The sequence below is a fragment of the Coregonus lavaretus genome (genome assembly GCF_964263955.1).
Source record: "Coregonus lavaretus genome assembly, chromosome: 7".
NCBI classification, from domain to species: domain Eukaryota; kingdom Metazoa; phylum Chordata; class Actinopteri; order Salmoniformes; family Salmonidae; genus Coregonus; species Coregonus lavaretus.
In genome coordinates, this window is record NC_139994.1 from 46,889,395 (window position 1) to 46,913,114 (window position 23,720).

The following is a 23,720-nucleotide window of genomic DNA, read 5'->3' on the forward strand; positions in this document are numbered from 1 at the left end:
AGCTGATCCAAAAGAAAATCCAGTCTATTCTGAGGTCAAGACAGGGAAGGCCACAGGTAAGACCCATTCTACAGGTCGGCAGTCAGTGAAATCTAAATGTACAATTTTGGAATTTCAATGAAGATGCAGAATATGCAATAAGCTAATTCCTTAATTTTTGACTGAATATTTCCATTTTCAGCAGCAACTGGACATGTTGATGTGACCTATGCTGAGGTTGACCTTAAACAGAAGGCCAAAGCCAAGAAGAAGAAAGGTAAGACTAGAAATCTCTCCTTCCATATTCCCCCTATCATAACCTCACAACTCTTTGACCCCTTATTGACTAGCTGTATTATATTCTGTATATATACTGTTCTATTATTCTGATGTTTTATCCTCACCCCTTACAGAAACAGAAACCCCACCTGAGGCAGATTCGGTCTATTCTCAAGTGAAGCCAGTCACAGCCCCAGGTAAGACTAATAGCCATATGCTAATGATACTTAATATGATACTAATATGGAACTATTTCTCTGAAGTATAATGTATGTATTTAAAGTATGCATTTTTGTATGATTCTTAAGAGTTTGTTTGACTGCATGTCCTCAACAACTTTGTGTGGTGATATGTTGCAGGACCTTGAGGGGGGCAGGGATGGACGGATGGAAGGATGGAGTGATGGAGGAATGAATGGGTGGAAGGATGGAGGGATGGAGGGATGGAGGGATGGAGGGATGGAAGGATGGAGTCATGGAGGGATGGAGGGATGGAGGGATGGAGGGATGGAGGGATGGAGGGATGGAGGGATGGATGGAGGGATGGAAGGATGGAGTGATGGAGTGATGGAGGGATGGAGGGATGGAGGGATGGAGGGATGGAGGGATGGAGGGATGGAGGGATGGAAGGATGGCGTGATGGAGTGATGGAAGGATGGAGTGATGGAGGGATGGAGGGATGGAGAGATGGAGGGATGGAGGGATGGAGGGATGGAGGGAGGGATGGAGGGACACACCATCAGAGGAGGAGCGGAAGGATATGCGGGAACATGGATTATGCACGCTCAACGCACGCAAGCAAACAGACACACACACACACACAATAACACCTTGTACTTTAAGGATTTTTTTTCGTATTTTATTTACCAACAGATATATTTTCCTTAAGCATGGTTTAATTGTGTATTACTGTTACAGCTTTATAACAAATATAAGGTGTAATGAGAACTTATCTGAATCGGAATTATCTGCCTTGTATTGTGTATTGAGTATTATTGTTTTGTTGTAAATGTGTTAAAATGTATTATCTTTAATGTATTATATCTGTCATTCAGATGATACAATAAGATATTTGTATATGATTTTCCAAAATATTATAGGTATTATTCACATTTTCTTCTAATGAGCTGTACTTTTACAATATCTTTGTATTGTGCTTTTTTAATAAACAATTTTTTATCCACCAGATGACATGAGTGCTTTCTTACAGTAAATGGATATTCTCATCATCATCAACTTTTCCATATAACCTGCTTTGGTCAAACCTCCTTCCAGCCTAATATAGATCTTAGGCTCCTAAATGTGTGAGTTAAAGTAAAAATGCCGTACCCCATCAGTGGAATTTTCATTGAGATTTTCAGAATGACTTTTTGGGGAAGTGTGCCTTCTCAGTTTTATGATGTCATATTCAAACAGACCACCATAGTCCCTGTGCCCAAGAAAGCGAAGGTAACCTTCCTAAATGATTAGTCCTCTCCTGTACTCCTTGTTCACCCACGACTGCGTGGCCAAGCACGACTCAACACCATCATTAAGTTTGCTGACGACACAACAGTGGTAGGCCTGATCACAGACAACGATGAGACAGCCTATAGGGAGGAGGTCAGAGACCTGGCAGTGTGGTGCCAGGACAACAACCTCTCCCTCAATGTGAGCAAGACAAAGGAGCTCATCGTGGACTGTAGGAAAAGGATGGCCGAACAGGCACCCATTAGCATCGACGGGGCTGTAGTGGAGTGGGTCGAGAGTTTCAAGTTCATTGGTGTCCACATCACCAACAAACTATCATGGTCCAAACACACCAAGACAGTCGTGAAGAGGGCACGACAACACCTTTTCCCCCTCAGGAGACTGAAAAGATTTGGCAGGGATCCCCAGATCCTCAAAAGGTTCTACAGCTGCACCATCGAGAGCATCCTGACCGGTTGCATCACCACCTGGTATGGCAACTGCTTGGCATCTAACCGTAAGGCGTTACAGAGGGTAGTGCGTACGTCCCAGTACATCACTGGGACCAACCTTCCTGCCATCCAGGACCCCCCCCCCCCCCTTTATTTTTACACTGCTGCTACTCGCTGTTTATTATTTATGCATGTTCACTTTACCCCTACCTACATGTACAAATTATCTTGACTAACCTGTACCCCCGCACATTGTCTCGGTACCAGTACCCCCTGTATATAGCCTCGTTATTGTTATATAATTTTATTGTGTTACTTTATTTTTTACTTTAGTTTATTTAGTAAATATTTCCTTAACTCTATTTTTTAACTGCATTATTGGTTAAGGGCTTGTAAGTAAGCATTTCACAGTAAGGTCTACACCTGTTGTATTTGCGCATGTGAAAATGTATGCACTCACTAACTGTAAGTCGCTCTGGATAAGAGCGTCTTCTAAATGACTAAAATGTAAAATGTAATGTGACAAATACAATTTGATTTGATATGATTTGATATCCTTTCTGCAGGAGTTCTGAGGAGCTGGTCAGTACTGGTACTGTGTATCACTTCCTCTTTAATATTGAAATGTGGACATGCAAGTCTATGGCAAAGGTCTCTTCCAAGTAAGCAAAGGTCAGACTCATGGGCCAGGGTCTGGTATTTACATGGAAACAATATTGAATATTTATATTACTGTGTTGAATTCCAGGTAGTAACCTACGGATGCATGATTACCAGTTCTCCCATATTGCCTCCTCATCCTAAAGATAGGTCATGCCGAATAATTACATTAGTGGTGTATTACTATTTTCAGTATCCCTGCATGGTCTGGAAGGTCACTGTTCCAGTTAGGGGGTTTCTGTGTCTATGTGTTTATGTCTATGTGGTCAGGCAGACAGCCAGCAGCCAGGTCATTGTCACTGCTCCTGAGAAACAGAAACTGGAAATGACATCACCAAAATATGTTACCTGAAACGTAGAAGTGGGGCCTTTGTCAGAAACCTGGGACCCAATACCTTCTGAAAAAGTTGGCAGGTGTTTCATATCCTTCAGCCACACTGTCCTATGAGCATGCAGAAGAAGTCATGCAAACACTTCTCCAGACATATGAAGCCTAGATGAAAATGCACACACACTGTTATGATATTTTCTCTCTCTCTCTCTCTCTCTCTCTCTCTCTCTCTCTCTCTCTCTCTCTCTCTCTCTCTCTCTCTCTCTCTCTCTCTCTCTCTCTCTCTCTCTCTCTCTCTCTCTCTCTCTCTCAGTGCATGCTGGGAGTTTTTTGGAGTTTGAGTGTTTGGTGTGGAGGGCTTGTCCTAACTAATTTGTTGTTTCTTTCCTTGATTTCTCTTTTCTATGGTGGAGAGTTAATGCACTGTTTGTTTTAGTGGTACCGACTGTTTTTTATTTTTCAAAGTTAGAGAGGAAGAGGACAGAGGTTTAGTTTCCTGGGGTTTTGAACGGTGAGGTGTGAGCGATGGCTTCGCAGCCTAGCGCGGAGGAGATGCTGTCGTTACGGCATGGATTCAGGGGTGTTCCCGATAATGGAATTAAGGTGGAGGAGGTTCTGCTCGTGGTAGGCGAACAGGTAGGAGCTGAATTTATACATTCCGCGTCCAGAATGAACAAAGCTGTGGTTGTGTTCATGAAAAGAGCAAATTTGGTGGGTAGGCTCATTTCAAGCGGAATATTTGTAAGGGATGTGTTGGTGCCAATTTCTCCTCTTTCTACCCCTTCGACCAGGGTGGTAGTTGCAAATTTGCCTCCGTTTATTATGGATGATCAAATCAGGAAGGAGTTGAGTCGTTTTGGTAAGTTTGCTAGTGGTTTTCGTGTACTGTTGGCAGGTTTTCAGGCAGATGCCGTCAAGCACGTTTCATTCCGGAGGCAAGTGTTCATGTTTCTGAACAACAATGAGCAACAGTTAAATGTGCACTTTAAAGTGAGGCATGGGGAGGGGCTCTACGCAGGTTTTGCCAGCACAGATAGTCTACGGTGTTTTGAGTGTGGGGATTTGGGGCATAAGAGCTTTGCGTGCCCACATAAAGGCCGTAGACAAGGTAAGGGTTCAAGCACCAGTGGGGGAAATCGAGGTCAACGTGCAGGGGGCCATGAGACACAGGCAGCAGAGGCTGGGCCTAGTCATGCGACAGATGGTAGTGTAGTTAAGGCTGGGCCTAGTCATGCTATAGATGGTGGTGTAGATGAGACTGGGTCTAGTCATGCTATAGATGGTGGTGTAGATGAGGCTGGGTCTAGTCGTGTGATGGACGGTGGTGTAGCTGAGGCTGGGTCTAGTCATGTTATGGAGTGTGGTGTAGATGAGGCTGGGTCTAGTCGTGTTATGGATGGTGGTGTAGATGAGGCTGGGCCTAGTCAGGTTATGGATGGTGGTGTAGGTGAGGCTGGGTCTAGTCATGCTATAGATGGTGGTGTAGATGAGACTGTTCTAGTCATGTTATAGATGGTGGTGTAGATGAGGCTGGGTCTAGTCAGGTTATGTTAGTGGATGAGGAGAGTGTAGTGGGGAAGGGTAAGCGACTAGGAGGGGTGGAGGAGGGTGTCAAGCGGAAGAGGAAAAAGGGGGAGAAGAAAGGAGGTGGGAGGGCAGAGGCTGGTGTGATGAAAGGCACCAAGGAACCTTTGCCTGGTGCTGGGGGGGAGGCCCCGACTAGAGAGGAAGGGCAGGTGGTCAGGTTGCCTGGTGCTGGGGGGGAAGCCCTGACTAGAGAGGAAGGACAGGTGGTCAGGTTGGGAGATGGAGATGAGGAGAAGGAAGGTGAGTCTGAGGAAGAAGCCGATGAGGATTTCTTTTCAGACTCCTCCTCAATGGGTCCAGAGCTGACAGCCAGTCAGTCAGAGGGGTCAAAGTACACGGTGACGGAACTGTCAAGGTTCCTGAAGGAGACTAAGGGGAAAAAATTTAATCTTTAGGCTTTTTTTTGCGATACGGGAAAGTTTGTAAGATCAGTGCAACATGCAATGAAAAATGAGGGGCATGGTGTCCTCTCACCCAGGAAACGGTTTAGGTTAAGGAAATGGGTCACAACTGTGCATAAAGGTCTACCTTCAGACACTGTTTAGATGAAAGTTTTCTTTCTGGCACTGGAGCTTTTTGAGCTTTCTTTGCTGGCTTTTCTCCCACTTCTTATGGAGACTCTTTGGGTAGGCTCGCTTAATATTAATGGCGCCAGAGATGCGGGAAAGAGGAGTGTGTTGGGTGAATATGTAAAACAAAAATAAGTACAAGTGTTGTTTCTGCAGGAGACGCATAGCGATGTGGTGAATGAAGTTGATTGGGGGCTCTGGTGGAAAGGGGCAAGTGTGCTGAGCCATGGGACAAATGTTAGTGCAGGGGTGGCAGTCCTTTTTGTACCGGGTCTGTCTGTAAAAATGTGCTCCTCAAAAGAGGTGTGTACAGGTAGACTGCTTGTAGTAAAGGCAGAAATTAACAACAGGGGTTTTGTCTTTATAAATGTCTATGCGCCCAACACAGGGAGAGAGAGGGGGCTTCTATTTGGGTGTCTTAGAAAGGAACTCTCACAGGTAGCGCCTGAGGAGACGCTGGTGGTCGGCGGAGACTGGAACTGTACGATGGATTTTACGAAAGACAGAAATGGGGAGGAGCCTCATTCAGGCTCAGTGGGGATGTTAAGGGACATTATTAATCAATTTGACCTAGTTGATGTTTGGAGAACTAGACTTCCCAACACAAGACAATATACATGGGTGAAGGTCTTTGGTGCTAGGGTGAGTGCAGCCCGACTTGATCGATTGTACATGTCCAGGAATCAGAGCAATAGGCTGTTGGGCGCTACCATTCTCCCGGTGGGTTTTTCGGATCATCACATAACCATGGCTCGGCTGTCTATTTCACCAGGGCCTTGGCAGGCATCCTATTGGAAGTTTAATGTAAAGCTCTTACAAGATGCCACTTTTTGCTCAGGTTTCCAGACTTTTTGGGAAAGGTGGGGGCAGCGAAGAGAGGAGTATGAGTCTCTGAGTCAATGGTGGGATGTGGGAAAAGTCCAAATTCGGCTTTTCTGCCAACAGTATACAGCTCTGTCATCCTCAGAGGCTAGGAGAGTATTGGGCGAACTCGAACGTAGTATTAGTGAGATGGAGGTAGAGCTGGTGGGGCAAGTCAATGTAGGCCTCCAGGCTAATCTAGCTGAACTACGTAGGGACCTGGGCAGTGTTTTCCAGGTTAAAGCAATGGGAGCACTTGTAAGAGCTAGGTTCTCCATGCTCAAGGAGATGGATGCTCCCAGCTCCTTCTTCTTTGGTTTGGAAAGACAGAGCGGTGAAGCCAAGGGTATGCATTGTCTACGGCTTTCGGATGGGCGGGTGACCTCTGTGGTGGGGGAGATGCAGGAGCGGGCTGTGGAGTTTTATACTGAATTGTATAAGGCAGAACTGTGTGATCCTATGTGTGCTCAGGTTTTGTTTGCCAAGCTCCCTAAGCTCTCTCTGGTACAAAGGGATGAAATGGACATTCCCCTGTTGTCCCATGAACTGGCAGAGGCCGTAACCCAGATGTCCCCCGGCCGTGCACCGGGGGTCGATGGACTCCAAGTGGAGTTTTATAAAAAATTCTGGGGAATAATTGGACTGGACTTCTTTTGCGTGTTGCGTGAATGCGTCGGGGTAGGAGAGTTGCCGATGAGCTGCCGGCGGGCGGCTCTGACTCTCCTGCGCAAAAAAGGGGACTTGTGTGAACTTAAGAACGGGAGACCTGTGGCATTGCTCTGTGCGGACTACAATATATTTGCCAAGGTCCTCGCTAACAGACTAAAGTCCCATCTGGACTCTATAGTACACAAGGACCAGACATATTGCATACCAGGACGCTTAATCACGGACAACTTGTTCTTAATCAGGGACATGTTGGACTTGTCGAGAAGTTCTAATGTGAACTTTGTTCTGGTCTCTTTAGATCAGGGGTGTCAAACGTACGGCCCGCGGGCCGGATCAGGCCCGCAAACGGGTTTAATCCGGCCCGCGAGATGATTTTGGGGGGGGGGGGGGGGAGATTTATTTTTTTGGGGGGGGGGGTAAAGTATAAAAATGCGCTTCAATTTTTCAATAAAATAAACTGCTGTTCCAATTGCGTCCACTGGATGGCGCAATAGCAATTGTGTTAAGCAAGCAAACTGTTTATACCGGGGCAGAGCAAGTAGGTCAAGCACGTGCAGCCAATGAGCTACTTTGTTTTGCCCGCGATATTTATTACGGCTTCTACTTTTAACATTATGTGCTTTGGCACCCTCATTGCCCCAATATGTCTCTGTCAAAAAAGAGAAAAGTGGACGCAGAGTGCAGAGTGTTCCAAGAAAAATGGTCATCCTATTTATTCACGGAATTGAATGGGAAAGCTGTATGTTTGGTGTGTTCAGAGCATGTTGCAGTGCTGAAAGAATATAACCTTCGTCGCCACTATGTGAGTCTTCATGCCGACAAATATGACAACTTTCAAGGACAGCGGAGATGAGAGAAGGTGAATGAACTGTTGGCGGGTCTGAAGAAACAGCAGTCTGTGTTTACTCACAGCCGAGACATCAGTGACGCTGCAGTGAAAGCTAGCTACCTCATTGCTAATGAAATCGCAGTGGCCCCAAAACCATTTAGTGAGGGTGAATTTGTAAAAACATGCATGATGAAGGCAGCGGAGATTGTGTGCCCTGAAAAGCGGCAGGCTTTTGCAAATATCAGCCTGACAAGAAACACAGTTGCAGACAGGATTTCCGATCTTTCAGTGGATTTGGACAGCCAGTTGAAGCAAAAAGTAAAGTCATTTATTGCGTTTTCGGTTGCAATTGATGAAAGCACGGACATTATAGATGTTGCACAACTGGCCATTTTCATCCGCGGAGTTGATGACACATTGACCGTCACCGAGGAGTTCGTGGAGTTGGTGCCGATGACAGATACAACGACAGCAGCTGATATTTTTACCGCACTCGTCAGCGCGCTGGACAGGGTCGGAGTGGACTGGTCCCGCGCTGTCAGCCTGGCTACAGATGGTGCGCCCTCAATGATCGGGAAAAAAGCAGGCGTTGTGACAAAGTTCAGAGAGAAAGTGCAATCTGCAAATGAAGGACGTGATTTTTTGACTTTTCACTGTATTTTGCACCAGGAGGCTTTGTGTTGCAAGTCATTAAAGATGGATAACGTCATGAAGGTGGTCATCCAAACTGTTAATTTCATCCGATCCAGAAGCCTGAATCACCGTCAGTTTGACAGCCTTCTCAGAGAGAAAGACCACATCTATGGCCTGCCATACCACACTGAGGTAAGATGGTTAAGCCGAGGTGCTGTGCTGAGGCGTTTCTTTGATTTACGAGAAGAAATTGAACAGTTCATGGAAGAAAAGGGCAAACCAGTGTTAGAATTTCATTCCGCAGAATGGATGCAGGACCTTGCATTTATGGTGGATGTTACAGAGCACCTGAATAACTTGAACAAATAGCTGCAAGGGCGCAACAAAGTTGTCACGCAGTATTATGACAGCATACGTTCTTTCAAGTTGAAGCTGTCATTGTGGGAGACGCAACTTGCCGGTGGTGATGCAGCTCACTTCCCCTGTCTGAAAAATGTGTGCGCGACCCAACATGTGGCAGACATGAAGCGGTTCAAAGATAAAATAACGGGACTGTTACGGGAGTTTGAGCAACGCTTTCAGATTTATGTTTTTATGTTGATGTGCTATTGTTTTTAATTGATTTTATTTGTATATTTAACCTATTCTTGACTCTGTGGTTCTTGCACTTGTTTGGGGAACAGGATTTCATTATTTTTATCTACATTTCTGCCTGAGAAATGACACCCTGATATAGTTCTGTGATCTGTGATATACTTCTGTGAATCACTGAGGCATTGTGTGTTTGTGTGTTCTTTGTCCTCAGAACTTTCAAATAACTTGAGGTGTTTTATGATTAATAGTGATGTTGTGCTTTTGGACACTGTCCTCAGGCTCCATCTTTATGTTTATATGTTTTTATGTTGATGTGCTATTGTTTTTAATTGATTTTATTTTATTTGTATATTTAACCTATTCTTGACTCTGTGGTTCTTGCACTTGTTTGGGGAACAGGATTTCATTATTTTTATCTACATTTCTGCCTGAGAAATGACACCCTGATATAGTTCTGTGATCTGTGATATACTTCTGTGAATCACTGAGGCATTGTGTGTTTGTGTGTTCTTTGTCCTCAGAACTTTCAAATAACTTGAGGTGTTTTATGATTAATAGTGATGTTGTGCTTTTGGACACTGTTCTCAGGCTCCAGCTTTATGTTCATATGTTTTTATGTTGATGTGCTATTGTTTTTAATTGATTTTATTTTATTTGTATATTTAACCTATTCTTGACTCTGTGGTTCTTGCACTTGTTTGGGGAACAGGATTTCATTATTTTTATCTACATTTCTGCCTGAGAAATGACACCCTGATATAGTTCTGTGATCTGTGAAACAGTTCTGTTAATCACTGAGGCATTGTGTGTTTGTGTGTTCTTTTTCTTTAGAATTTTCAAATAAACTTGACGTGTTTTATAATTAATAGTGATGTTGTGCTTGTACTATTTTGGACACACTGTCCTCAGGCTCCAGCTTTATGTTGTATGTTGATCGTATTAAAACAAAGAAAACAATCTGAAGTTGTTGTTTTTAAGTTATATATACACCATGATTTTTCCGGTCCGGCCCACTTGGGAATAGATTTTCCTCCATGTGGCCACTGAGCTAAAATGAGTTTGACACCCCTGCTTTAGATCAAGAGAAGGCTTTTGATAGAGTGGACCATGAGTATCTGTTTAATGTGATGTTTGGGTTTGGGTAAAGGTTTTTGGCCTATGTGAAGATGTTGTATGCTGGGGCATCATGTATGGTTAAGGTGGGAGGGGCGCTCAGTAGGCCAGTCTGGGTGAGGCGGGGCATTAGACAAGGATGCCCTCTATCAGGGCAGTTATATACACTAGCCATTGAGCCTTTTTTGGGCCTGCTACGCAGGAGACTGAAGGGAGTGTGCTGGACAGGCATACTAGAGAATAGTCTGAAGGTGTACGAGGGAGCTTCATCAGCTAAGGTAAACTGGGGAAAGAGCAAAGCTCTGTTATGTGGGGCATGGGGGGATAGGGCCCCTCTGCTTCCAGGGGGTTGCAGTGGGGTTGTGAAGGGCTTAAAATATTGGGAGGAGCTGTCACAGGCAGTGGTGTCAAGACTGGCCAGGTGGAGGTGGCTCCTGTCCCAAGTGTCATATAGAGGGAGGGTGCTGATAATCAACAACCTGGTGGCATCTTCCCTGTAGCATAAACTGGCTGTCCTCAACCCCCCCCCCCCCCCGCCGGGCTGCTCGCAGACCTGCAACGCAAGCTGGTGGATTTCTTCTGGTCGGGCCATCACTGGCTGAGGTGTTGTATATGTCCGTAAATGAAGGAGGACAGGGCCTGGTGGAACTGGAGAGCAGGGTGGCTGCATTCCGACTAAAGGCGGCACAGAGACTGCTGTACCATACTGATGTCGGATGGAGGGAGCGAGCATGCGCGCTGCTGAGGAGAGCTGGTGGATTAGGGTTGGACCGGCAGCTATTCCTCATGAGGCTGGAGGGGCTGAGTACAGCAGGACTCTCAGATTTTTACTCTGCGGTGCTGAGGACCTGGCAGCTACTAAGGCCCACACGAGAAGGGGGTGTGGAGCCTGGGCTGTGGGTGTGGGAGGAGCCTATCTTCCACAACCCAGTCATCCTTTTGAGATCGGTTCAGTCAGCCACCCTGAAGAGGCGACTGATGGCAGCGGGATTACTAAGGCTGGGTGACCTGCGACTGCTGGGAGAGGATGGATGGAAAACCCCAGAAGTCCTAGCAAAACAAACAGGACTAACGTCTCTTAGGCTGCTGGAGAGATTCCTGGGGGAAGTCCAGGAGGCACTGTCTGAGCCGGTAAGGGGGGTGTTTGAGCAGCCAAAGGGGGAGGGGCCACCAATGTTTCCGCCACTGCAGGTGACAGCAGAGACTGGGGACTGGCAAGGGGGTCTGGAGGACTTGTTAGATTTTAACACTCCGAGCCTGGGGGAGTTTGAGGGGGTGGGAGGTAAAGCCCTCTACAACCTCTGCATTAAAGTAAGGAACATTAGGAGTCAGTGGCAGGGGGCATGTGGGGCGGAGAGTATGGTGGGTTTTAGATGGAGGGGGCTCTACAAACTCCCAGTACCAAAGAAGTCAGGGGACCTCCAGTGGAGGGTTTTACATGGAGCCCTGGCCACTAACAGCTGGTTAGCACGGGTTGAACTGGAAGTCAGACAGGAGTGTCCTTTCTGTGTCATGAGTGAAACTGTGATTCATGTGTTTTCTGTGTGCGCCAGGTTAATGCCTTTAATGTCTCAGTTGGAATGTCTGTGTGAGAGGTTGGGGGTGGAGTTTACTGTCGGGATGTTTATAATGGGGTATAGGTATTCAAATAAGGAAAAGGAAAAATGTGTGTTGTTGAATTTTCTTTTTGCTCAGTCAAAGTTAGCTATTTGGATAACAAGGAGGAACAGGGTCAAAGGTGGGGGGATAACAGACCCTTTACTCTTATTTAATGGGATGGTCTCTGCGCGCCTTAGGGTGGAATTTGAGTTTTATAAAATGATAAAAAGTGTGGAGATGTTTCAAGAAATATGGTGTGTTGCGGGGGCTGTCTGTATAGCTGAGGAAGATGGTCTGGATATACGGTTGTAGAGTTGGTGAGGTTTGGGTTATTGTGATGTGTGGTGTTGTTTCTGTAACATGGGGTAGAGGAAAAGGTGAGTATGCAGTACAGGGGATATTGGTAATTTGTTTATTTTATTTTAGGGGGTGGGGTGAGGTTTTAATTAAATGAGGATGTACCATTAAAGAAAGACAAAGTCTCCTCTCTCTATCTCTCTCTCTTTTTTTTCTCGGCAGGTAGCTTAGTGGTTAAGAGCATTGTGCCAGTAACCGAAAGGTTGCTGGTTCTACTCCCCGAGCCGACTAGGTGAAAAATCTGTCGATGTGCCCTTGAGCAAGGCACTTAACCCTAATTGCTCTGGATAAGAGCGTCTGCTAAATGACGTAAATGTAATGATATTCTCTCGCTCGCTCTCTCTCCCCCTCTCTCTCTCTTTCGTTCTCTCTCGCTCCTCCCCCGAACCCTCCCTCTATCTTCTCTGCAACATTGTGTGGTCTGCTCATAAAGTGAAAAAGATACCGGTATCTGTGAAACACCATGACCATTAACCACACAACCAGCAGCAGCTAGGAAACACAGGCTCCAAAACCACCACCACCAGACTGATCAGCACAGTGACAGACCCCAAACACACCCACACCTCATCGTCTAACTCTCAAACTGAGTGAAGGGTTATTTTCAGAGAGCAACTATAGAATGTGACTTCCTTTTAAACTAACATACAGGAATGATTTTATAGAACAGGAGCCCTCATCAAAAGGAAGTCTCTGCTCTTTCTCTACTCTTTCTTCTCTGTGTGTTTTGGTTAGTCAACTGCTAGCTACCAGTGACAGTGATAGATGAGGACATACAGCCAGAGGAAACAGACATACAACGCCTTAAAGAGATGTCTGGTGGTCCCTTCTCCTGCTTCTATAAACAGAGAATACTCCTTCTCCTACTCTCCAACCTAAAAAGGTTTCTCTTAAAACTCCCTTGCGTATCGATGGATTTTATATGGTTTGGTATACTATTCTATTCCACAAGTGTTTTAAGGAGAGAGCTTTTTCGAGCCATGCTCCTACAGTGCAGCAGTCTGATATTGGCAACATTAGCTCTGGTGTGATGGCTATGAGAGTCTACTGAAATTAAATTAACCAGACAGGTAACTGGGGGCAAGGTCATTTCTCACTTTAAAAACCATCAACAGTTTGATCTGCACCACCACCAGATCAACTGGAAGCCAGCTCAGTTCCCTGAAATGATTAGGACCAATGTGCGTCCCAATGGCTGAGCTTCAGTATAATTCTCATTAGTTTGTTTTGGGCCGTTTTAAGTTTGTCCTTCAGATTTTGTGATACGCCACTGAACCATGAGATACAAGCATAGCCATAGTGGCACCGTATCAGAGATGTTGCCAGGGTCCTCATAGTCTCTGTATCCAGGAACCTGGCTACCCTTGCCAGGAACTTTGTCCTGGAGTGAACCTACCCAATGACCTTCAGAGCCATAAGTTCACATGTCATGTGTTGGTCCAGTTCACATCCCAGTGTATGTAACAGAGCATTTTTCCTTCACCGCTACACCATTAAACTTGATCGAGAAGTTGGAAGAGTTTCTCACTTTGTGTTAGGAACAAAAAAGGATACTTTCTGTCTTGCCTAAATGGATAACCACTTACTGACTTTAGTCAGTTGGCTGCTTAGGGTCTTTTCAATGGTCTCCTTAGTCTAATGTGACACCAAAGGGTAGAATCATCCTCACACATGATCTATTGCATGTGCTTTCTCACATGATAACTCTAGGAAAACCGTTAGCTTTCTCTAAATTCATTGTTGGTCTTTGCGTGGTGTGTGTTGACTGTAGAATGCCTAGTCATCAGTGATTGGTTGGATATCTCGAAACATTTGCTTTATTACTGTGTGATAACACCTACATAATACCTATATTCAGCAACATATCATGATGTATTGATTCTGCAGTTTTGAATGTGCCAATGGTGTGGTTGGTTCAGCAGCTGTTGCAGTGCTTCTAGAACGGAAAATAAATTAAGACCCTGTGCTAGATGCATGTCATTCATTACATTTAAGGCAAAACGGGACTGTATGGAATGATTGTTTCTATTGCATAATAAGATAAACTGCAGGACTAGGACAGCTGCAGTTATGCCCTAAATACCACTCTTCATTGAGCTGTAACTTTATTTTGTCTTAATTCATGACAGAGCTGTTTTTGTGTAAGGGTTTATAATACCTTATTTCAGACTGACATGTATTTATAATGTATTTATAATGTATTTATAATGTCGCCCATGCAGTATATGATGCATTGGTGGTGAGTAATTACACAGTAACCACAGTGTGATTTGTACTTGTGAGCTGAGGAGGAGTTGTCAGATCCACCCCCACTTCTCTTTTCCTGTCATCTCATCCTGTTCTGCTGAATGTGGGGGAGGAGTGGACTTTAATGAAGTAAAATAGGACCCACACACTCAGATACGTACAGATATAAAGTGCAAATATGTGTAGTGCCATTTACAGTATAAATGACACCTGGAAAAGCACTATATAAATCCAATCCATTATTATCTATTAATTGATTGTGTAACACTTTGCATTGTAGTGTATTATTGTGTAATTATTCATGTAGGCACACTGTAACAAATATTACAACGTAACAATGAGTAATTACAATACTTGCTACACTATACTTACATTAATAATTATACAGTGAAAAGATCATTGTAATATAGTGTGTAACCATTGATTGATGTCAGAATAACGTGTATTTGTGTGTTTCAGGTGTGGGTGTTCCTCTGTTCATCAGCAAGAGAGTGGGGGACTCCGTGGAGAGTGGGGGACATTTCAAATCATTGCAGTGGAAGTATGGAGGAAAGGATATTGTAGAAGTCAACTCAGAAGTTGTATATTCACCTGGATCCCAGTTCGAGGGGAGACTAAAGATGAACAACAAAAACGTTAGTTTAACTGTCAGAGAACTGCCACTGCAAGACTCAGGGGATTTTCTAGTTATAGGCGAAGGGGACAAAGGTCAGATTGGCAGTAGGACCATCACTCTGAAGGTCAACGGTAGGCTGTTATCACCTTTTTGCATCCTATTTTGATATCATTCTAATTTATATCCATGACCACGGCTGATGATCTTTAAACTATAATAAAGATTTTATGGTTTTATACTGACCTTACTCACCATGCTTTGATACATTTCCATCACATTCTACACTTTCTCCTGGTGGTATGGCTATGGTAGGGATCATTTAGAAGACTGATTATGTGTCTCTATCTCTCTCCTGGTTGGTCAGAGCTTATATCCAGACAGACATCACGCTATTGGCCAACCACTCCTGTACGGTGCGGCTGGTGTGCAACGTGTCCTGCTACTCCAACCTTACATACACCTGGGAGAGAGACAATGAGATGTACGGGGACGCCCAGCAGATTCACTTCTCTCTCTCTCCTGCAGAGAGAGACATCAGTGTAACGTGCAACGCCTCCAACCTAGTCAGTTGGAAAACTGTCTTTGCGACAGTAAAGGGTGGTATTGACAAAACCGCCCCAGGAACCTAGATATCATAATAATCCCTTCCATACACTTTTCAGTGTGCTTATATGCTTATGTTGTCAAATATAATATATAATGCTTGTGATTACATTGGAAGTGTATGATATATAGCCATTTAGTCTTTATCATATTGTATAGTCTAATCATGTGTGTTTTACAATATGTGACAGGGCTGGCATGGTATACCATCTACATCAGAGTATCAGTTTTTATCAAATTTATCAGTATCAAATTTCAGGTGGATCTATAAATATTCTTCAGATTATATTATTGATTTCTATTTGAATATTGAATTTGAATGTATGTTATTGAATGGAAGACTATGTAGTCTACTTTGATAATTGTCTATACCTTTCTTGATGCTGAAACAGTTTTTTCTTGATTATCTGTCACATGTAGCCGCAGACTCTGTATGACAAGATCGCATTTGGACGCCCAGAGCCCCCCACCTCTCCCTACCAGAAAGTACTGTGAGCTGAACAGGATGTGGTCAAAGGCTGGGCCTTTCATAGATATAGAACACTCTACATCCTCTGCATCTTGCATGTGTATATTCTGTAGTTAGGCCAAGATGTTACTGGTTAATTTCATCACGACCTACACTATTTGCTTACTTTTTCATGACTGTAATCTTCTCCCTTTGTTGATTCTCATCTATACAGTGTATCATAAGGCCTTATGTCTTTATTTGAGGGCCTAGTTACAATTAGGAGATTCTGAAATGTGTAACATGCAGTTGTAGGAGTGGTGATCAAACAAGCTCATATGTCGAATTTCTATTTTCTTGATTAAAGAGAAGAGTTAAAAATTGATTTGTGAGAATGATTTATGCCTGTGAGTAGAAAGTATACTCTTTTGCATTAGGATTAAGTGCTTGCCAGGCATCAATGAGGTTGTAATCACAGAGTATATGCTGGAGAGCCTTGGTTGCGTGTGGATTGTTGTTGGTCTTATTTGATTTGTCCGCATGTCCAAAATGGCATGCATGTCTTTCCCAATATCCAGATGGAATTCAGTTAATTCTAAAATAAAAAATATGCTGTTCACAGAATTAAAAAAATATTCTACCTTTTTGCATACCCTGAGTGCCTTGTATTTAGAGTTTGTTGATTGAAGACACTAACACATTGGCTCAAATTCTTGTCCTTTTTAAGTCCACTCAACTTGCATAATAACGCTAATTAATCAGTTGGTTAAGATTGATTTTATCTAGAGCGCAGTGAATGAAATTAAAAGGCTGAGGAACTTTACATTAGGGCACTTGTTTGTCATAGTTGAGTGATCATGGTTTGCTGTCTTCGTCTTAAGCAGTGTGGGTTTGTGAAGGAAGGCACTGTGTGAAGCTGTCTTTTCCCTCTGTGATCAGAGAGAGACAAATAGAGAATGGTTGAAGTCATATGCAAAAACCGGTGAAAACCTAGTTGCTGGGATGATAAGTACACATGAAAAGGTGTGCAGGGATTTACGTCCTTTTCAGAGAGAAGAATGACAATGTTCTTTCAGCATACAAATTCTGTAGTTCACTTATTCATTTCTCTTTTACATTCAATCTATCACTGTGATCACTACTTTCCTGAGTTATTACTTTGAACAGTTGACAGACCTACCTTGTTTGTGCTGTAACTCAAGAACATCTACATGCAGTTGACCTCCAAATAGCTACAACATAAACCAAATGATAAATATGCCATGAAGTCAAACCTTTGACACCTCTCCTAGTGACATTAAAGATTGGACTGAAAATGTCAACATGACCAGGTATGGTATATGCAATATTGACTTCACTTTTTGCACAAATATGTTATTATCCAAAAAATTCCTTCCTCAGATATCTACAATAGTTCTCTCTTCCACCCACAGAAAGACCACAGTGTTGTGTCCATTTATTTTACAGTAAGAGGAAGTTGTGTAAAGATGAACATGACATCAGATTCTATTTTTTTCTGTTTCTCTTTAAGCATCTGTACCTTTCTAATTCGGTCAAAGCCCCTTTAACAAAATCTCTATGCACCATAGTGCTGTCAGTCTTCTGTAAAACACATACAGATTGGACTTCTACTGATATGAACCCATACAGAAGTGGTCCATGTCTGTACTAATATGATGACATAGAGAGAGGAAGGAATAAGAGGGCAGACCCAGTAGACTGAGGGGTTATGTTGTTGCTATGTGACCAATGACCACATTAGCTTCAATATTGTGATCCACAAGAATGTGGAGTAGTTACAGGCCTGTCATGAAGGGGGCGATAAGAAACCCCAGATGTTTACCTTGTTTCTTCACGCAGAGTGTCTCAATCTACACTCTACAACAAACCACTTAGATATTTTTAAAGGTAAATCGTTTAAATATATATATTCATGTATTCAACATGTAATGATTTGAAGCAAAATGAAACTCTACACTTTAACCTGGAAATCCAGTTCCCCAGTTACAGCTTTGAAACTCCTCCCATCTCTAGTCAGTGGTAATAAATTCCGCTTAGCTCTGCCACTGATGTACACACACACAAACCACACAACACACACACACACACAAAACAAACACACACACACAAAAACACGATACAGTACATGAACAATAACCCTGAGGCACATCACATAAACAGACAAATTGAAATACAACCATAAACAACACAATAACAAACATATCTATGTAGACAGTATCTAACTAAACGTATTCCTCATAACTGAGGGGGTGGCAGAAGATGTCCATTTCCATTGTGGAACAACTGAGGTTAGCTGGCTAGGCTTGCCACCTGACAGCTGAGCAAAGGTTTGAGGGGAGGCCTACACTATCTATCTATATATCTATCTATCTATCTATCTATCTATATATCTATCTATCTATCTATCTATCTATCTATCTATCTATCTATCTATCTATCTATCTATCTATCTATCTATCTATCTATCTATCTATCTATCTATCTATCTATCTATCTATCTATCTATCTATCTATCTATCTATCTATCTATCTATCTATCTATCTATCTATCTATCTATCTATCTATCTATCTATCTATCTATCTATCTATCTATCTATCTATCTATCTATCTATCTATCTATCTATCTATCTATCTATCTATCTATCTATCTATCTATCTATCTATCTATCTATCTATCTATCTATCTATCTATCTATCTATCTATCTATCTATCTATCTATCTATCTATCTATCTATCTATCTATCTATCTATCTATCTATCTATCTATCTATCTATCTATCTATCTATCTATCTATCTATCTATCTATCTATCTATGTATCTATCTATGTATCTATCTATCTATCTATCTATCTATCTATCTATCTATCTATCTATCTATCTATCTATCTATCTATCTATCTATCTATCTATCTATCTATCTATCTATCTATCTATCTATCTATCTATCTATCTATCTATCTATCTATCTATCTATCTATCTATCTATCTATCTATCTATCTATCTATCTATCTATCTATCTATCTATCTATCTATCTATCTATCTATCTATCTGTGCATGGTGCAGCATAAAACAAACATCTGCACATTCTGATATAAAACCACAAGCTCTGATCTCATCAATTCAGGTCTCTAAGGAGCGAGTGTGAGACCATGTAAAAGTCAGATGAAGGCTTCTATAAGTGTAAATCTAATGAAGGAGAATCACCAGAGAGCTGGGTGACTATGAGAGGTGAGAAGAGCAGTGTGTGTGTGTGTGTGTGTGTGTGTGTGTGTGTGTGTGTGTGTGTGTGTGTGTGTGTGTGTGTGTGTGTGTGTGTGTGTGTGTGTGTGTGTGTGTGGATGGTAAAACATATGTTTTGATAGTCCCTCCAGGTTCTATTGTCTCCATCTCTCTGCTGTCCAGGCTGCTGTGTGGTCTACTGGTGGTGTCTCCCTTTCTACTGGTGTCTATCATTCTGATGGTGAAATGCTGCAGGGCTCAAGGTGACCACTTTATTTCAGTGTGTATCTACAAGAAGCTTATCCAGCTTGATATTTTCCTTCTTTATGTCATGCTCTTGTATTACTGTTATCAAGTAATGTTGACTCAAATGGTTCATTTTGTCACGATTTCGGCCGAGGCCGCTCCTCCTCCTTGTTCGGGCAGGTTTCGGCGGTCGTCGTCCCCGGAGTACTAGCTGCCACCTAGTTAGTCCTCATTAGTGTACGATTTAGTTCTCGTTGTGTGTGTATAGTGTTGTGTGTGATTGCTCTTCTGTTTTGGTGTTCTGAGCTACGTATCTTCCCTCCGTTGTTTGGATAGGTTTTCGCACATGTTAGTGCGCCTTTTGTTTGACGCCTGTGTGTGCCTTTATTTCGCCTCCGGGCTTATTGTTCTCGTGTAATACATGAATAATTCACTAAAGTCTTTTGGACTTAGCTTCTGCGTCCTGCGCTTGATTCCTGCACCACACCCAACTTCAGCACCCCATGACACATTTAAAATGTAAATAGACAAAGTGCCCAGTGGCAGCTATTTCTGTTAAATGTCTTCTACGGAAATGTTCTTCCCCCAGAAAAGGCAAACTAACATTTTCATTACTTCTGAAGGATTACATTTTAGTGCTGTGCAGTTGAACGAGCAGTTGAATCAGTTTAACTCTAATGCTACTCTCCGTCCGTTATATTCCTATAGGCATGTGTTCAACAACCAAATCTCCTCAAGACGAGTTACGATCTGATGATATCATCGAACAGACCGAATCATCCGTGTGATCATTACAGTATGAACTGTGAGCTGAATGACCATTTTTATGATTTTAAAGTTTTTGCCATTGCCTTGCCATTGACTTATGATAGCGTTTACTGAGTCAAATATCATTTAATGAAATTGAACAAATACTAAATGCTATGATTTAGCAAGTTGACGTTTTCAGCTTTTGGGATCTTGTATGCTTTGTTATTGTTGATTGTTGTTAATATTCTTGAAATATTACACTTACCCCTCTTTGATTTCAGTTTGTTGATTGAAAAAGAGTGTAGTGCCTGTTTTGTTTAAAAGTAGAATTTGTTGTATTTTTTTAATATGTTGTATTTTAGATAATGTCATGCTTTTTACATGCAGGTGCATTTCTGTTTTATGTGAATATTTTCTGGGACTAAAGGTGGGTTTATACTTGGTTGGCCGACCTACTATAACAACTTTAACAGTTATGTTGGAACATGTATAGTTTGTTTTTAACTCAATTAATGCTTATTTTCATTTACATTTTCCATACTTTCCACTTCTATGTCTATATGTTTTTTATAAAATGTTATTTATTCAGTAGTCGTTATAGGAGCCAGATGAGTGTTCCACTATTGAACTTGAATAAAGAGGGTGTGCATTGTCTTACATTAGATAGCATGACGATTCCGCCTGACGAGAGTCGCATAGGAGTGACGCCACCTGACGTAAGACAATGGAGGTTGTGTTGCATTTTATATTTTGTATTAATTCTCATTTGTCAAATAAAAAGTGATGATTCCCCACATCATTGTATTGCTTTGAAATATAATTTAATTTAAGGACATATTCCTTTTACTCTCTGTATTGCTGAGTTGAAACAATGCATTTACATCTTGAACATTCCTATACATTTCTTATTATGTAAAGCAACACTTTTTAACAAAATCTCTATACACCATATTGCTGTCAGTCTTCTTAAACCACATTCAGATTTGACTTCTACTGATATGAACCCATACAGAAGTGGTCCATGTCTGTACTAATATGATGACATAGAGAGAGGAAGGAATAAGAGGGCAGACCCAGTAGACTGAGGGGTTATGTTGTTTCTGTGTGACCAATGACCATATTAGTTTCTATATTGTGGTCCACAAGGATGTGGAGTAGTTACAGGCCTGTCCTGAAGGGGGCGATAAGAAACCCCAGATGTTTACATTAGTATACCCGCTAAAGGTGAAGTCTCTAACTGCTTTCACCTGTAACCTTTCTCTCCACATATTTGTTTCTTCACACATGTTGTACATGTCCCACACTCTACACTCTACAATATATTTTTAGAGGTAAATAGTACACTTTAACCTGGAAATCCAGTTCCCCAGTTACAGCTTTGAAACTCCTCCCATCTCTGGTCTGTGGTAATAAATTCCGCTTAGCTCTGCCTCTGATACACACACACACACACACACAAACCACACAACACACAGACACAAAACACACACAGACAAAAAAACACAATACAGTACATGAACAATAACCCACAGGCACTTCACATAAACAGACAAATTGAAATACAACCATAAACAACACAATAACAAACATATCTATGTAGACAGTATCTAACTAAACGAATTCCTCATAATTGAGGGGGAGGCAGAAGATGTCCATTTCCATTGTGGAAAAACTGAGGTTAGCTGGCTAGGCTTGCCACCTGACAACTGAGCAAAGGTTTGAGGGGAGGCCTACACTATCTATCTATCTATCTATCTATCTATCTATCTATCTATCTATCTATCTATCTATCTATCTATCTATCTATCTATCTATCTATCTATCTATCTATCTATCTATCTATCTATCTATCTATCTATCTATCTATCTATCTATCTATCTATCTATCTATCTATCTATCTATCTATCTATCTATCTATCTATCTATCGATCGATCGATCGATCGATCTATCTATCTATCTATCTATCTATCTATCTATCTATCTATCTATCTATCTATCTATCTATCTATCTATCTATCTATCTATCTATCTATCTATCTATCTATCTATCTATCTATCTATCTATCTATCTATCTATCTATCTATCTATCTATCTATCTATCTATCTATCTATCTATCTATCTATCTATCTATCTATCTATCTATCTATCTATCTATCTATATATCTATCTATCTATCTATCTATCTATCTATCTATCTATCTATCTATCTATCTATCTATCTATCTATCTATCTATCTATCTATCTATCTATCTATCTATCTATCTATCTATCTATCTATCTATCTATCTATCTATCTATCTATCTATCTATCTATCTATCTATCTATCTATCTATCTATCTATCTATCTATCTAATATAATATGAATAGACTATAAACCGCTACTCTTTTTTCTCAGACTTTTTACCTTCCTCTTGAATCTTTCTCTCTCAGTTTTTCTGTGTGACTGTGAAGAGGTGTGATCTAAGCAGACTGTCATCACATAGGAAGTAGAGGGGTTTGTCAGAAGGACTATAGTTCTAGAGAAAGTCACTTGTCTGTGGGGACAGAATGGAGAGCACCTTGCTCTGTTTGCTACTAGGTAAGTACTGAGTTAGTGTGTGTGTGTATGAACACTAATTACCTGATTTACTAAGCCCTTAAGGTAAAAAGGAATAAGACATTAATGGAAATGAAGACAGTTTCAAGCTTTAACTTTGTTTTTTTGTATCCCTTATTGAGAAAACATTAGTAAACGGCACTAAAAAGAAATTGCAGCAAAATATGGTGTAGATATGGAGTAAGACTGTTGCATCACGGTGAGAACCTGAGCTTATAGAGATGATGCCATGCAGACATGGTTAGTGTGGTGGTGTGCATTTAGCCAGGTCATACCTCAGGAACTAAAGAGTGGTGTTAACTCAGTTGATGCAAAATGTGCTTTCAATGACAATGAATACAAAATGCAATATTTGTTGGATGTGTTGTAGTATCAAGTTGTGATTATTGTAAATGGTTGAGGGTTCCTTTGCTAGAGTTATAGCAAACTGTGTTAAGAGATGAATGAGTGGTGTTTTGGTGTTTTTGGTCTCTGTACTCTCACTGTGTGCAGAACATGGGAAGTCAGTGGCCATTTATAGCTGCAGTCTGTAATTCAAACTACCTTAAAATGGCCACCCTGCCACTAGTTGTGGTATACGGCTGAGGGAAGGGGCTAAGGAAATTCATTCATCTACATTGTTCACAATAATTGTCATAAAATAAACATATATTTTGGGTTATGATGGAATAAGACTTGAATTGCTGTGATTCATTTAGTAGTGTAGAAATCTATGTAGAAAACGATTGCATCTTTAAAATAAAGCACAGGATGGATTTGGTAAACAGTAACATGAATATGGAATGTTGTTATTTATTTCAAAACTAATATTGGAGCAATGTGACTTTCTTTGTTGTAGTGCTGAGTACACACATCTACTCTGGACACTCTGAAGATGATGATGGTAGATATTTGTACACTTGATCAAGCCTTCATCTCTTAATGCTTCATTATATTTCTTTGTGATGTTTAAAGCTGCTTTTGGATAGACATATGTTGTGTTTTGAGTGTCTCAAAAGAACA

The 23,720-nt window shown here is 41.7% G+C and overlaps 1 long non-coding RNA gene and 1 pseudogene across 2 annotated transcripts in view; both read left to right on the plus strand.

Moving 5' to 3' along the window:
• LOC311132542 overlaps positions 1 to 23,720 on the plus strand; it is a 107,608-nt pseudogene that overhangs the window by 16,576 nt on the left and 67,312 nt on the right. The window contains exon 2 of the transcript in view: positions 14,667 to 14,954. The product of the transcript in view is annotated as an uncharacterized misc_RNA (transcript). The remainder of the gene's footprint in view (positions 1 to 14,666; positions 14,955 to 23,720) is intronic.
• On the plus strand, positions 8 to 456 carry LOC311131704. Its single transcript, XR_014613452.1, has 3 exons — positions 8 to 56; positions 182 to 256; positions 393 to 456. It is a non-coding gene; the product is annotated as an uncharacterized lncRNA (long non-coding RNA).